The sequence below is a fragment of the Oryx dammah genome, unplaced genomic scaffold, assembly GCF_014754425.2.
Source record: "Oryx dammah isolate SB20612 unplaced genomic scaffold, SCBI_Odam_1.1 HiC_scaffold_21, whole genome shotgun sequence".
Classification (NCBI taxonomy): Eukaryota; Metazoa; Chordata; class Mammalia; order Artiodactyla; family Bovidae; genus Oryx; species Oryx dammah.
Genome location: NW_024070205.1, coordinates 22227735 through 22242914, shown reverse-complemented (window position 1 = coordinate 22242914; position 15180 = coordinate 22227735).

The window sequence follows — 15180 nt, the reverse complement described above, 5'->3', positions numbered from 1 at the left end:
GATGTTAAAATGAGCCGGGGGTGGGGGGGGATGTCTCTTAATTGATAAATTTGTCATTTGTACCATACTCCCAAAAAGACACACTAGGGAAATCTCAGGAAATTGTGCAGCTAATTTTGTAACAAAATTAGAAGGTCTCCTCTATAAGGAAAAACAAGGACTCTTTGGAAAAAATAGGAGCTTGAGGGTAGAAATGAAAGTGTTAGTCACTCAGTCATGTCCACCTCTTTGTGACCACATGGACTGTAGCCTGCCAGGCTCCTCTGTCCATGGAATTCTCTGGGCATTCTGGAGTGGGTAGCCTTTCTCTTCTCCAGGGGATCTTCCCAACAACCGAGGGATTAAAGCCAGGTCTCCCATATTGCAGGCAGATTCTTTACCATCTGAGTTACCAGGGAAGCCCATGGATATAAAAGCGAAAGTGAAGGTCTCTCAGTCGTGTCTGACTCTTTGTGATCCCATGGACTATACAGTCCATGGAATTCTCCAGGCCAGAATATTGGAGTAGGTAGCCTTTCTTTCTCCAGGGGATCTTCCCAACCCAGGGATCGAACTCAGGTCTCCTGCATTGCAGGCAGATTCTTTACCAGCTGAACCACAAGGGAAGCCCGTGGATATGAAAGACACCTGCAAAATCATGCAAGGTACAGGTAAGGCACACAATGACCTACTCACCAAATCCTATAAACTCAGAATTAGTGGGATTCCCTGTAAGCTTACAAGAAGAAATTTCAGAAACAAAAGGATGTGTTATTCTACACAGCAGGCAGTCCAAAAAAGGAACTCATTATCCCAAGAGATAGAGCAAACTAAAAGAAGGTAATTTGATTGAAAAGGGTTTTAGATAAATTCTATAATGGAGTCCGTCTTCTGTACACTTAAATATTCTTATTCAGCCATCATTTCAGCTCTTTTTTTTTTTTCCTGTGCTAAATAATAGTGTCTCCTCTAGTTCTCCCAAATAGTCTCCGTTTTCCAATCCTTCAGATTTATATGTCCTTTCAATCAGTGGTCCCTTTAAATGAGTTTTCCCCCTTTTAATGAGTCCTTGAAAATTTCAGGAAAGTTCAGGTATAATGAAATCCCAAATAACTATCAGAGCTTAAAGCTTATTGAAAGCAGAGGCATATCATCTTTATGTTTGAAACTTCATAGCGCCCAGCCTGGGATAAATTTCCCTTGGATGGATAAGTAAAAGAACTAGTGGATGTGTGTAACCCCACACTGAAATCCTTATTGAAACCTAGGTTGCTTAGGTGTCTATATGCTCTATGTGGACTGCTTATGTGTGTAATGGCACACATTTCAGGTGGGTATCGTGGGGAGGGGAGGAAACACAGATTTAAATGGAAAGGGATTTGAGTCTGCTGTCAAATGTCCTGGTTTCCTAAGTTGGTTATAATTCTTCCTACAGCTAATTTAAACTTCCCTGGTAGCTTAGATGGTAAAGTGTCAGCCTGCAATACAGGAGACCTGGGTTCAATCCCTGGGTCAGAAAGATCCCCTGCAGAACGAACTGGCAACCCACTCCAGTATTCTTGCCTGGAGAATTCCATGGACAAAGGAGCCTGGTAGGCTATAGTCCATGGGATCGCAAAGTCGGACACGACTGAGCAACTTCACTTCACACCTAATTTAAGAAGTGCTTAGGGAAGATGGGAGCTCAACCTACGCGCCATAGTCTAGTGTCTGTTCTTGCCATAAGACTCAAGTTAGAAGAATAAAGTAGTAGGTAGATAAGGGGTAGAGTAGGTGTGACAAAGGCTTAGAAACACTAGAAGATAATAGACATGAAGACTGGCTGCACTTCCTCCTAGAGTAGAGGGTGCCCCTTTTGTTCATGGGCACGGAATTTTGATGAAGTTCTCTTAATTAGAAAGACCATCCACAACACAAAGGTGATTGTGGTAGCCTGGACGAGTCATCCAATAAGCCTGAACTGTATTCCAGTAGTACCCAGGTGTGGCCTGATAGAAAGCACATCAGTGTCAACATTTAGGGCACACGCAAAGGAACAAACAGCAAATACTTCCATGAACTCAAAGATCATGCCCCTCTGGCTTCCTTATTCAGCAGTCTAGATTCCTGCTAATGTGGAAACCTGAAGGAAAAGTAATAATTCATGCATACGTGTGTTATTTATTTCTTCAAAACAGTTTTGTAACATCCTTTTGAGACAAGTTCTAAAACCTCACTTTGACAACAAAAACTCCTTTCTGAACACATTTGTCTTTTCCCCAGTGACCTGAGTTAGCACTCATCATTGTGTTCTTTAAATACTATATTTATGGAAAAGACATTATATGAGAAAGAGATGCTTTATGGCTGGTAATCTCTGTCTTGTTACATAGGATTTATGAGACCAGAGGGGCAGTCCTCCTCACTGGCCTTGGAGCCTGATGTTTCATGCGTTTTCCCTTCTTTGTTAAGCAACTGAGGCTTCATTTTACCTTGTGTTATCCATTGATTTTCCTTTGCTTCTGCCGTATTTGCTAAATGTTCTTATAATAGGTAAATACTGCTTAGGCATATCATTTGTGATATGTGCATAGCTCTGTATGCATGTATGTCCCTATACACATGAGGGTGTATGAGTGTGGACGAATGTAGCCTCGTGCGAGCACTTGCCTATGTATCTAAGTGGCTGGGACTACTTGGGACCACACAAGGGACAAATCCTAGTGCCACATTAAAAAAAAAAAAGTCATTTCCTCTTAGCATCCATCCCATTCATCCACTGAAGGAGGTTGACATTCTTCAGGAAGCACAAAGAGAGTGGCTATTTCCTCTGTATACTCTGGCCACATCTGTGAGGCTCCTAAACTTTCCCTCTCACTGAGTGCCATTTGCCTTCACAGACATTTTGCCTCCACGATCACTCCCTGAACATTCCTGTTGCTACCAGTTTCTGCCACTCTCACGGGAGAATTCCACATTGTTTGGTGTCCCTGAGCTTCTAGGTTTGTCTTCCATTAAGGTCAAAGATGGCTAGGGTTCAGTCTAGTGGATCAGAACCGGGAATTGTTCAAGACATTCAGGTTTATGGAACATCTTTTAAATATAGTGTGGAGAAAGAGGGAAGAGACAGAAACATATGGAGACCTGTTGAAATCAAAGCTCTAACTGCTTGCCTTGACAATCTTTGTAGGGACAAAATCGAACTTCCTACTGTGTGCAAAGAGCTGTATTATATTCTCAGAGCACTTCAATATCTACTACTATACTAATATAAAATGGCATTTTTAGTCCTCTGTTTCTGCACCTGTATTTTCTCACCAGATGTTATAGATGAAGAAAATGAAGTGCAGAAAAGGCGAATGGCTAGACCAAGAAAATAATGGCAGAGTGTGAATTCAACCCCAGTCAGATATGGCAATACAAAATGACAGCTAGGAGCATGGTATCCATGATCCAATGCCCTGGGATGCTACAAATGCCTCCTCCTATTAGAACTTCCTCCCTAATGGGAGATCTCTGTGTCTCAGTCACCTGAGAAGTGGAATCACTGATGAAAGTAATTTCAACCTTAGATGAGCTAAGGAAGTGACTGAATGCAATAGTGACTGTAGAGTCTTAAGCCAAGTGTCCAATCCATATTAGCTTTATATTAACAGCTATTGCTATTTTATTCTTACATTTTATATTATTATTTTCAAAGAGAACTTTTGAAAGGTTTCACATTATACCAGAATATCACATGGTTCATTTTGGCAAAGCACAGAGAATTTGAAGATTACTCAGAAGAAATGAAAAGGTAATTTTTCCATGATAAATAAGCTTAGCATAAGGTGTTTATGAGCTGAAAATGTTTAATAAAGAGGCAATAGAAAAAATTATCAAATCGATTGTTACCTGGGGAAATAAAAATATTAAAGGAGTATCTTTAATTACATTTGTAAGCTTCTAAATTCTAAAGGTTACTGGGGTCTAGCCTTCCTTGCATCGCTTAAAAATTAATCCTGGTTGTGTTCTATATTTCAAACAGTGATGGTTCAAGCATTTTCATCTGCTTTCATGAATTTTCAGCTCTGCCATAGTGCATGGAATGTTTTTATTTTAAAATTTGGCATCACTCATCTTCAGGGGAGCCCTAGGGAGGTTTCAAGAAAAATAAGGACCAAAATACTAATTCCTCAGATTTAGATCATGCTTAAGTTAGCTTTCACTGCACAACCAGCCCCAAAACTTAGAGGCTTAGAAACATCTCCATTTATTTAATTCATGATCCTTCTAGGTGATTCTTTTGATCTCGGCTGGGGTAGGTTCCTTGAATCTCAGTTATGATTGCCACATTATACTGAAATGAATGACCTATGAACTTGTCTCAACTTTCATAGTGTCTGGGGGTATAAATTAAAAGCTAATAGATGTTCTTTGAGTTTACAAATCGATGAGTTGGTGAATTAATGGGTGAATAAGTGAAGTTATCTCCACTTAGCTCCTCTTGGACACTGTTTGGCACAGGGCTGTCTCTTGGAGAATTGCAAAAAGTTATTTTCCCCAACAATGCCCCAAAACTCTTTATCTCCTACATTGATCCAGTACATTCTGCCTCCTAGTTAGAAGACACACACTAAGACCTGCCCACCCTAAGCACTGTGCCAAGTCAATCACATCTCCCAAATATTCCCTTTCTTCTTTCCCTTTAAAATCCCCATTCTTTCAGTGTCATGAGAAAAAGTCTTCCTGGAGGAAACACAAGGTCACATTGCAAGGGACTAGATTCTAGGAGGACATTGTGGCCATTTCTGTGATCCACCACAGGTCACAATTTACAGATTGCAAGGTGCACCATGCCAGCCCAGATCACTAGGTAACATAGAAATGTTGCTGTATAAAAGAGCAGGCATCTCTTTCTAATACTCTTCTCTCTATTAAAAAAATAACACACACTTCTGGATGTCAGCAATTCTCCACCTAAAATAGATGCCTCAGCCCCAGTCAAACAGCCTTTAAGCTCTTTAAAATGCATTCATCACAGACTGCAGAAGTGACAGACACTCCGGAAAGGAAATCCCAAGACCAAAATAGTCATCCGTCACTTCCGACAGAGTATGGCATGATGCTGGGAGGGGGAGCATCAGCTGAAGAGGATCATCCTATGGTGAAGTCTGCTCTGGGTCATTGCCCACTGCTCTACGGAGGATGCAAGGCAGAGAATCTGGGACCTTGCAGGGAATGTGGGAAACTGGAGACCCGGGTCTGCTTTAAATGAGCTCCATTTCTTAGAGTAAATAATGGACTGGGCATGACTGATGGTGAGACTGGCCCTTTATTTAACTGACTAGAACTGGAGATAATGCTCAGTCCCTCTCCCAGAACCTGAAAGTAGGTAGGCCACCTGCAGATACCTATACTGCTGCTGCTGCTGCTGCTAAGTCGCTTCAGTCGTGTCCAACTCTGTGCGACCCCATAGATGGCAGCCCATGAGGCTCCCCCGTTCCTGGGATCCTCCAAGCAAGAACACTGGAGTGGGCTGCCATTTCCTTCTCCAATGCATGAAAGTGAAGAGTGAAAGTGAAGTTGCTCAGTCATGTCTGACTGTTAGTGACCTCATGGACTGCAGCCTACCAGGCTCCTCCACCCATGGGATTTTCCAGGCAAGAGTACTGGAGTGGGGTGCTATTGTCTTCTCTGATACCTATACTAGAAAGGTTTTAATAGAAGGAGTCAAGTGACCAAACTCAAATGATCTGCACTTTCCAGCTTCTGAGAGGCTGTCTGGCTTGTCACACATGTCTTTCTGTATTCAGCCACAGAACCCTGTGCTATCAACCTGTGCAGGCTCTTTTAGCTCTTTTCCTTCCTCTCCATTCCCACAGCCAGCCTACGGCCTTACTCTTGCCCTTGTACCTGCTGTTCACATGTCTAACTGAGCTTCCTGCCTCTGGACCTAACTCTTTCCTATCAGTTCCACCCTCTTCCTAAAATGTAATTCTGACCATGTCACTGTCGCCCTGTTTTCAGGTCCCACACAGCTCTCAGGATCAAGCTCAGATATTCTGGCTATGTGCTCCCCTATTTCTCTGTTCTCCCACCTCCACGCATACCTCTCTTCTTCCGCCCACCCTTCACCACACATTTTCAAAACAGTCATTTGAAACTACTTGTGATTTCTTAAAATACAACAGACTGCTTCAGGCTTCCAAATCTTTGCACATATTGTTCCCTCTTCCAGGAAAACACTCTCTCTGTCCCTACGTCATCTAAGAGTTACTCATTCTTCTAAATGCAGCTCAAGCATCACTTCTTCCAAGAAATCTTTCTTGAGCTTCCTAATCCAATATACATGCTCCTCCTCTGTGCTCCTCTCATAGCCTTGCTAGCTCCATCATGGCTTTGATACGTTACACTGAAATAGGTGTTGGCCTGTCTCTGCCATCACTCTGAATGTTTTTGTCTTATTCAAGTCTCCTGGGATTGAGCACAAAGTGAAAAATGGCTGAATGTTTTTTAAATGAATGAATGAATCAATGAGCTAATGAGTGAAGTTACCAGTACTCAGATCTTTTTAGACACTGTATGGTCCATAGCTTTCTCTTGGAGAACTGCAAGGTAATTAATTTAATGTTGCCAGATTTCTCCACCACCAGTTCACATCTCTCAAGCTGATCTAGTACAATCTCCCTCCCAGTTAGACACATGCTCAGATTCAGCCTTAACAACTAAATCATGTAACTTCTCCCAAATCATCCCTTCCTTTTTTCCCTTAAAACTTCCATTCTTTCAGTATCCTGAGATACAGAAAGAAAACTGACAGGCAATATCATTTACAATATTTACAATGAAGTAGGAACAGCTGAAACTAATAAACCTTACAATTACATAGTGTTTTATAGTTTATGAAATGCTCACTTTCAATACTTTTATATTTCCAACAATCCTTGAGAGGTGGGCTACACAGCTATTCTCATTTCATTTTATATCTGAGAAAACTTTAGCTCACAGTTGTTTTGTAACTTTGCCAGAATCATACAAGTAATAAGCAGTAGAATTTCAATTTACACTCTTTTTCTTTTTCTATTTCATTTTTCAGAAGATTGTAGTATATAGTGAGAGTCAGTCTTTAAGCAACTTTCATGGAATAAGAGATGAGATGTGGGAAATGCTTTATAAAACCACATTAATATGTTGACTAAGGGTCTTGGCTGATGCCCTGAAGTCCATGACCTGCTCATCAAAAACCCGCAACTTCTCATCACACACAGATTTATCCCAGAACCTGTATCCAAGTCCATGATGCAATCGTCTGCCCTACAGACATTCTGGGAGGCTATCCTAACCCTCAGGCAAAGTATATGTGCAGTAGGAACCAGGGTGTCTAGAGTAAGTCAGTGAGTGAGGAGGCTGCAAGGAGAGAAGAAATAGGAATGGGTAGCTGAAATCCTCTGAGAAAAGAAGTTCCAGATTCTCATCATTTATCCTGCACAACAGTTATATGATTAGAGAGATTATCACCCACATCTATCAGAAGATTCTAAGCCCCTTTAGAGCAGCACCTACACCACATCTCTCCCACCGTGGTCTACCACCCCTGCCAGCATCTGAGGCTGCTCTCAACACCTATAAGTTCAGCTGAGTCACTCAGTCGTGACCAACTCTTTGTGACCCCGTGGACTGCAGCACACCAGGCTTCCCTGCCCATCACCAATTCCTGGAACTTGCTCAAACTCATGTCCATCGAGTCAGTGATGTCTTCCAACCATCTCACCCTCTGTCATCCCCTTCTCCTCCTGCTTTCAATCTTTCCCAGCATCAGGGTCTTTTCCAACAATCATTTCCTTATTGACTGCCTCCTTCCCCCTTTCATTCTGAAGACAAATTTAGGTCTTTTCCATGAATGATTATTGAAAATTTGAACTGAGATGATTCTCTAACTCTGGGGTCTGTGACCTTTATAAGTGGGTATCAGCATTCCTGAGGAGAAAGATACTAGTTAACTGTAATGGATTCTGTGTGTTTGCTGTTCATCTGTTTATTTGCTTATAACTTCTGTAGACTTCATCAAAGATCAGGAGGTCAGGAAAGCGAAGAATTTAGGGTTCAGAATGTTTCTTAGGAAGTCTCTTTGGGATAACAACAGTGGAAAGAAGAGGAGCAATTTGAATGGGGAGATGAGAAGTTGTGCTCTAAGAGTGGCCTGAACAATCACCTCAGCCTACTCTACGGGTAGTGTGCAGCTAAAGTGACCATCAGAGTTATCCTATATTGGGCTAAAATGGCTGAGCATATCATTTCTTCTATCAGTTACTGAACGTGGAATGCCTCAGAAAGAGCGCTGCTTTCAGCAAAGTAGTTTTCTGTAGCTCAGGCAGTCTCTGAAGAGACCGGCAGCTGAAGACTACTCACGGCACTCTCTGCTACCAGTGCTGAACGTTGCTCCTTACAAGAAATCTCCAGGGCACACATCCATGTCCGCTACAGTCCATTCCTTGAATCTCCTGGGCCAGCTTTTGTATATGTTTTTGTGGAACGGCTTCTCTAGCATCTCACTGGGGCGTTGGATTTTTATCCTTCCCCCACTCTTCCCCACGTAGGAAATTTCAAAGGAAAGTTTAGTGTAGATACAAGAATAGGGTGAGGCAAGTGAGATAACTAGGGTACAAAATTCAGGGGGTTCTTGCATAAAAATGAATACCTCCTTAAATTCAGACCCCTAGGTGCCTCACTCTCTTAATTTTGGACACATTTGTTTATTTTTAATTCACACAACACAAAATTCAGTCTTTTTAATACTACATATTAATGGATTTTAGTTTTGTGTTTAAATGTTTCGTGTGGATATACGTTTTAGTTTTTCTTGGACCTGTGAGCAGAATTTCTAGGTCATCTAGTAATTCAAAATTTAGCTTTTTGAGGAACAATGAAACTATATTTCAACGTGGTTGCATCATTTTACATTCCTAAGAGCAAAGCTTCTAAAAATTTTTCTAGATTCTTACCAGGACTTATTAATGTCCATCTTTTTTTATGACAGCTTTCTCAGTGTGTGTAGTGATTTCTTACTATGGTTTTGATTTGCATTTCCTTATTGACTAATGATGTGGAGCATTATTTCATGTCCATATTGGCCATCTGTACATCTTGGAGAAATTTCTACCCAAATCCCTTGCTCCTTTTTGAATTGTGTTGTCTTTTTATTGTTGAATTACAAAATTCCTTTATATATTCTGGAGATTAGATCCTTATATAATTTGCAAATATTTTCTCCCATTATATGGGTCATCTTTTCACTTTCTCAATGATGTGTTTCAAAGCACAAAAGGGTTTTTGTTGTTGTGATCATTTAATGAGGCTCAGCTTATCTAATTTTTTCCTTTGTAGAGTTAGTTTGGTGTCATATCTTAGAAACCATTGATTAATCCAAGGCCACAATTATTTACCTTATGTTCTCTTCTAAAAGTTTTATATTTTTGGCTTTTTCATTTAGGTAGTGCCTTAATTTTTACACAATTTTTTTATTGAGTTAGTGCTGGCCTCATAGGATGGGTTGAGAAATAACCTCTCCTTTTCTAGGTTTTTGAAAGAGTTTGTGAAGGTTTGGTGTTAATTCTACCTTAACATTTTTTAGAGGTTACTACTGAAGCCAACTGGGCCTGGGCCTTAATTGTAGGCTTCTTAAAAGCTAACTTAATCACATACTTGTTTTAATATCTATTCATATTTCATTTCTTCTTGAGTCAGTTTCAGTTTTTTTAATAGGAATTTTTACCTTTATAGGAATTTACTCATTTAATTTAGGCTATTTAATTTAGTTTATTGGCATATATTAATTTGTATTATTTCCTTATAATCCTTTCCATTTCTATGAGGTTGCAGTAATGTCCTCTACATCATTCTTGATTTTGGTAATTTGGGTCTTCTCCTTTTCTCCTTTGGTCAGCCTGGTTAAATATTTGTTAATTTTTCTGACAAAGGTTTAATTTTCAAAATATACAAATACCTCATACAACTCAATAACAACAACAACAACAACAACAGAAATCCAATCACAAAACAGGCAGAAAACCTAAACAGACATTTCTTCAAAGAAGACATACAGATGGCCAACAGGCACATGCTGCTACTGGTGCTAAGTCGCTTCAGTCGTGTCCGACTCTGTGCAACCCCATAGACGGCAGCCCACCAGGCTCCCCTGTCCCTGGGATTCTCCAGGCAAGAACACTGGAGTGGGTTGCCATTTCCTTCTCCAATGCGTGAAAGTGAAGTCACTGAGTTGTGTCCAACTCTCAGTGACCCCATGAACTGCAGCCTACCAGGCTCCTCCATCCAAGGGATTTTCCAGGCAAGAGTACTGGAGTGGGGTGACATTGCCTTCTCTGAACAGGCACATAAAAAGATGCTTAACATTGCTGAATATCAGAGAAATGCAAGTTAAAATTACAATTAGGTATTACTTCATATCATCAGTATGGCTGTCATTAAAAAGTCTATAAATAATAAATGCTGGAGAGAGTGTGGAGAAAAGGAAACCTTCCTACACCAGAATGTAAAGTGGTGTAGCCACTATGGAGAACAGTATAGAGGTTCTTCAAAAAATTAAAAATATGATCCAGCAATCCCAGTTCTGGGAACGTGTGCAGACAAAACTACATTTCAAAAAACTGCATGCATCCCCATGCTCACAGCAACACCATTCACAGTAGCCAAGACATGAAAACAAGCTACATGTTCACTGACAGATGAATAGACAAAAAAGACCTTTATTTGTGGGATATATATCTACAATGGAGTACTTCTCAGACATAAAAAAGAATGAAATAATGTCATTTGCAGCAACGAGGGTGGGCCTAGAGATTACCATACTAAGTGAAGTAAGTCAGAAAGAGAAACACAAATATCATACCATATCACTCATATGTGGAATCTAAAATATGAAATTATATAATTAAATTATATACAAATGAACTTGTATAAAAAATAGAAAGACTGACAGAAATAGAAAAAAAAAATCCTGATGATTATCAAAGGGGAAAGGAGTGGGGAGGAGCAGGGATAAATTAGACATTTGGGATTTGCAAATACAAACTACTATATGTAAAATAGATACGCAATAAGGTCCTTCTGTATAGCACTGGGAATTATATACAGTATCTTGTAATAAACTATAATGGAAAATAATGTGAAAAAGAATATATATACGTATATATAACTGTTCTGTTGTACACCAAAAACTAACACAACATTGTAAATCATCATTGTATTCTTTATGTTATTTTATTTTGACCCAGAGGGATGGTACAGGGAGGGACGAGGGAGGGGGGTCAGGATGGGGAACACGTGTATGCCTGTGGTGGATTCATGTTGATGCATGGCAAAACCAATACAATGTTATAAAGTAATTAACCTCCAATTAAAATAATAAATTTATATAAAAATAAATGAATAAACAACAATTTTATTGGAGTATATATTAAAAAAAAGACAAACTTGTGGTACCAAAGGGGAAAAGAACAGGGAAGAATTAGCAGACCTAAACTACTATATATGGAATATCAACAACCTCAGATGTGCAGATGATACCACCTTAATGGCAGAAAATGAAGAGGAACTAAAGAGCCTTCTGAAGGTGAAAGAGAAAAGTGAAAGAGCTGGCTTAAAACTCGACACGCAAAAAAATTAAAATTAGACATCTGGTCCCATCACTTCATGGCAAATAAATCAGGAAAAATCGAAACAGTGACAGATTTTATTTTCTTGGGCTCCAAAATCACTGCAGACAGTGACTGCAGTCCTGAAATTAAGAGATGCTTCGCCTTGGAAGAAAAACTACGACAAACCTAGAGAGTGTATTAAAACTCGGAGACATCACTTTGCCAACAAAGGTCCATATTGTCAAAGTTACGGGTTTTCCAGTAGGCATGTATGGATGTGAGAGTTGGGCCATAAAGAAGGCTGAATGCTGAAGAAATTGCTGCTTTCAAACTGAGGTGCTGGAGAGGACTCAAGAGTCCCTTGTAGAGCAAGAAGATCAAATCAGTCAATTCTAAAGGAAATCAACACAGAATATTCATGGGAAGGACTGATGCTGAAGCTCCAATACTTTGGCCATCTGATGTGAAGAGCCAACTCATTGGAAAAGACCCTGATGCTTGGTAAGATTGAAGGCGGGAGGAGAAGGGGACCACAGAGGGTGAGATGGTTGGATGACATCACCGACTCAATGGACATGCGTTTGAGTAAGCTCTGGGAGACAGTGAAGGACAGGGGAGCATGGTGTGCTGCAGTCCGTGGGATTGCAGAGATGGACACAACTGAGCGACTGAACAACAACAACAACATATATGGAATAGATAAACAACAAGGCCTCCCGTATAGGACAGGGAACTATATTTAATATTATGTGATAAAGGAAAATAATATGGAAAAGACTATATAAATATCTGAATCACTTTGCTGTATGCCTGTAACTAATACAATAATGTAATTAAACTATACTTCAATTTAAAAATTTTCAAAGAATACAGAAGGGTACTTGCACATAGTGAGCATTATATAATGTTAACTATTTTTATCACTGTAAAAGTAATGTAAAAGATCTATGGAATTACTGCATAAGAGAAGTAAAGAACTAAAGATTTAAAAATTAAAATATACTATTAGTAACAGGAAAAAAGCTCACATTCAGAAAACTAAGATCATGGCATCTGGTCCCATCACGTCATGGGAAATAGATGGGGAAACAGTGTCAGACTTTATTTTGGGGGGCTCCAAAATCACTGCAGATGGTGACTGCAGCCATGAAATTAAAAGACGCTTACTCCTTAGAAGGAAACCTAGATAGCATATTCAAAAGCAGAGATATTACTTTGCCAACAAAGGTCCGTCTAGTCAAGGCTATGGTTTTTCCAGTGGTCATGTATGGATCTGAGAGTTGGGCTGTGAAGAAAGCTGAGCACCAAAGAATTGATGCTTTTGAACTGTGGTGCTGGAGAAGACTCTTGAGAGTCCCTTGGGCTGCAAGGAGATCCAACCAGTCCATTCTGAAGGAGATCAACCCTGGGATTTCTTTGGAAGGAATGATGCTAAAGCTGAAACTCCAATACTTTGGCCACCTAATGAGAAGAGTTGACTCATTGGAAAAGACTCTGATTCTGGGAGGGATTGGGGGCAGGAGGAAAAGGGGACAACAGAGGATGAGATGGCTGGATGGCATCACCAACTCAATGGACATGAGTTTGAGTGAACTCTGGGAGTTGGTGATGGACAGGGAGGCCTGGTGTGCTGTGATTCATGGGCTTGCAAAGAGTCGGACACAACTAAGCGACTGAACTGAATTAGTAACAGAATGGAAATTTAAAGGTATTTAGAAAAGAACCTAACAAAACTTATAAAACTTTTAATGAGATAATTAGGAAATCTTGTTGAAAAATAGTCATGAAGACTTAATTAAATGTAAAGATACACCATGTTCATGGACTGGAAGATCATTAAGATATAAAATTTGCCCCCCAAAACAAAAAAATTTAAACAATTAAATAAAAATAAGGAATTCATCAATTTTCTTGATCTTTTCAAATAACCGAATTTATTTTTTATTAAAGTTCTCTATTGTTTCTCTAATATCTATTTCACTTATTTCCATTTTAGTCTTTATTATTTCCTCCCTTTCACTTGCTTTGAAGTTAATTTGTTCTTTTTCATAGCTTTTTAAGGTGGAAAGTTAGGTTACTAGTTTGAAAACTCTCTTCTTTTTTAAGGTAAGTATTTACATCTATAAATTTCTTCCTAAGCCCTGTTTTATCTGCATGCCATAAGTTTTGATGTGTTATATTGTTGTTTTCATTCATCACGATGTATTTTCTAACTTCCCTGTGATTTCTTTTTTGATCCATTATTTGTGTTGTTTAATTCCTATATATTCATGAATTTCCCCAATTTTATCCTGATACTGATTTCTAACTTCATTCCATTGTAGCAGAAGACCACACTATTAAAAATTTCAATCTTTTAAAATTAAATTGATACTTATTTTATGCCTCACATATGATCTATCCTGGAGAATGTTTCAGTTTAGTTCAGTCGCTCAGTCGTGTCTGACTTGTTGCGACCCCATGAACCGCAGCACACCAGGCCTCCCTGTCCATCATCAACTCCCAGAGTCTACCCAAAGTCATGTCCATTGAGTTGTTGAGGCCATCCAACCACCTTATCCTCTGTTGTCCCCTTCTCCTCCTGCCCTCAATCTTTCCCAGCATCAGAGTCTTTTCAAATGAGTCCGCTCTTCACACCAGGTGGCCAAAGTATTGGAGTTTCAGCTATAACATCAGTCTTTCCAATAAACATCCAGGACCGATCTCCTTTAGGATGGACTAGTTGGGTCTCCTTGTACTCCAAGGGATTCTCAAGAGTCTTCTCCAACACCACAGTTCAAAAGCATCAGTTCTTCAGCGCTCGGCTTTCTTTATAGTCCAACTCTCACATCCATACATGATTACTGGAAAAACCATAGCCTTGACTAGACAGACCTTTGGTGACAAACTAACGTCTCTGCCTTTTAATATGCTGCCTGGGTTGGTGATAACTTTTCTTCCGAGGAGTAAGCAGCGTTTAATTTCACGGCTGCAGTCACCATCTGCAGTAATTTTGGAGCCCCCCAAAATAAATTCAGCCACTGTTTCCACTGTTTCCCCATCTATTTGCCATGAAGTGACAGGACTGGATGCCATGATCTTAGTTTTCTGGATAGTGAGCTTTAACCCAACTTTTTCACTCTCCTCTTTCACTTTCATCAAGAGGCTCTTTAGTTCCTCTTCACTTTCTGCCATAAGGGTGGTGTCATCTGCATATCTGAGGTTATTGATAATTCTCCTGGCAATCTTGATTCTAGCTTCTGCTTCATCCAGCGCAGCATTTCTCATGATGTACTCTGCATATAAGTTAAATAAGCAGGGTACAATATACAGCCTTGACGTACTCCTTTTTCTATTTGGAACCAGTCTGTTGTTCCATGCCCAGTTCTAACTGTTGCTTCCTGACCTGCATACAGGTTTCCTAAGAGGCAGGTCAGGTGGCCTGGTATTCCCATTTCTTTCAGAATTTTCCACAGTTTATTGTGATCCACACAGTTTAGTATGCCACTAAAAAGAATATGTGTTATGTTGTTGATAGAGTGCTCTGTTGATGTCATTTAGGTCTAGCTGGAGTATGGGCTAAGTTGATTCAGTCATGTCCAACTCT